Below are 2,418 nucleotides of genomic sequence, written 5' to 3' on the forward strand. Positions count from 1 at the left end.
ATAATCAAAAAAAAAAAAAAAAAACAGAAATCACAATGTATGATTTTTTAACTATTTATTTGTATGATACAGCTGCAAATAAGTATTTGAACACCTGAGAAAATCAATGTTAATATTTGGTACAGTAGCCTTTGTTTGCAATTACAGAGGTCAAACGTTTCCTGTAGTTTTTCACCAGGTTTGCACACACTGCAGGAGGGATTTTGGCCCACTCCTCCACACAGATCTTCTCTAGATCAGTCAGGTTTCTGGGCTGTCGCTGAGGAACATGGAGTTTGAGCTCCCTCCAAAGATTCTCTATTGGGTTTAGGTCTGGAGACTGGCTAGGCCACGCCAGAACCTTGATATGCTTCTTACAGAGCCACTCCTTGGTTATCCTGGCTGTGTGCTTCGGGTCATTGTCATGTTGGAAGACCCAGCCTCGACCCATCTTCAATGCTCTAACTGAGGGAAGGAGGTTGTTCCCCAAAATCTCGCAATACATGGCCCCGGTCATCCTCTCCTTAATACAGTGCAGTCGCCCTGTCCCATGTGCAGAAAAACACCCCCAAAGCATGATGCTACCACCCCCATGCTTCACAGTAGGGATGGTGTTCTTGGGATGGTACTCATCATTCTTCTTCCTCCAAACACCAGTGGAATTATGACCAAAAAGTTCTATTTTGGTCTCATCTGACCATGACTTTCTCCCATGACTCCTCTGGATCATCCAAATGGTCATTGGCAAACTTAAGACGGGCCTTGACATGTGCTGGTTTAAGCAGGTGAACCTTCCGTGCCATGCATGATTTCAAACCATGACGTCTTAGTGTATTACCAACAGTAACCTTGGAAATGGTGGTCCCAGCTCTTTTCAGGTCATTGACCAGCTCCTCCCGTGTAGTTCTGGGCTGATTTCTCACCTTTCTTAGGATCATTGAGACCCCACGAGGTGAGATCTTGCATGGAGCCCCAGTCCGAGGGAGATTGACAGTCATGTTTAGCTTCTTCCATTTTCTAATGATTGTTCCAACAGTGGACCTTTTTTCACCAAGCTGCTTGGCAATTTCCCCGTAGCTCTTTCCAGCCTTGTGGAGGTGTACAATTTTGTCTCTAGTGTCTTTGGACAGCTCTTTGGTCTTGGCCATGTTAGCAGTTGGATACTGATTGTATGGGGTGGACAGGTGTCTTTATGCAGCTAACGACCTCAAACAGGTGCATCTAATTTAGGATAATAAATGGAGTGGAGGTGGACATTTTAAAGGCAGACTAACAGGTCTTTGAGGGTCAGAATTCTAGCTGATAGACAGGTGTTCAAATACTTATTTGCAGCTGTATCATACAAATAAATAGTTAAAAAATCATATATTGTGATTTCTGGATTTTTGTTTTTAGATTATGTCTCTCACAGTGTACATGCACCTACGGTGACAATTTCAGAAGTGGGAGAACTTGCAAAATAGCAGGGTGTTCAAATACTTATTTTCCTCACTGTATATACATAATTTTACATTAATATAGAACATATTTGTTTAACTTGCGCATTAACGCAATCAGCAATCTTTCTCCAACAGTCTTCTCTTGCTTTGGCAGCAGAGACCATATTGCTTCGAGCTTGAAATACATGTTTAAATTCATTGTACTTCTGAAACTCTTGCTCCTCTGAAGAAAAATATATCTCTCTCGCACTATCCATATCGAACGTGATTGGTTGTTTGGTGCCAACGTCACTTTTGTATGTGCATGCGCGCGTGGAGTAATCATAGCTTAAGGATCAAAGCCTAAGTTGACAGAAAAAGTTGATGAGCTGCGTCATGGTACCAATAAAGCCTGATTGCATCGGTTTGGTTTTGTCAACTCAATACTATTGTGTAACCCCGAGTTTGTTCAACTACCTTCATGATACAGGCCCCTGGTCTGTCAAGCACATAGAGTGGGAGGATCCATCATCAAAGTCCATCAATAATAAAATACTGGAATTCAATAAATGTTCCATGTTTAGACCGAGGGGAACTGGAGTTCTGCTGGTATCCCTTGTATCCTCTGGTGTTCGTGGAAGGGTTAAATGTTCATAAAAAAGAATAGGAAAAAAATCCAGGTCCAGGCACTCAGTAGGATGCAAAAGTTAAAAAGCCTTTATTATTTTAAAGGGCTAAAGCATTAAAACACCAATGCGTATCAGCCCACTGGCCTTCATCAGGGTGTTGGTAACAAACAAACAAAATCAAGCCTGTTTGATTGTTTGAACAGAATCAAGCCTAAATGTTTATATACATTTTCATATGTATCAAACGATATAAAATCAGAAGTTATGCTTATGATGAAACATAAAATGAAGACAAAATCTTGTGAAAAAGACATGAAATTATCTTAAAATGCTCCCAGATTTTAACCATGTGCAGAGAGACAAATATATATCGATAATATATATTATTATTT

Source organism: Rutilus rutilus (assembly GCF_951802725.1).
Source record: "Rutilus rutilus genome assembly, chromosome: 9".
NCBI lineage: Eukaryota > Metazoa > Chordata > Actinopteri > Cypriniformes > Leuciscidae > Rutilus > Rutilus rutilus.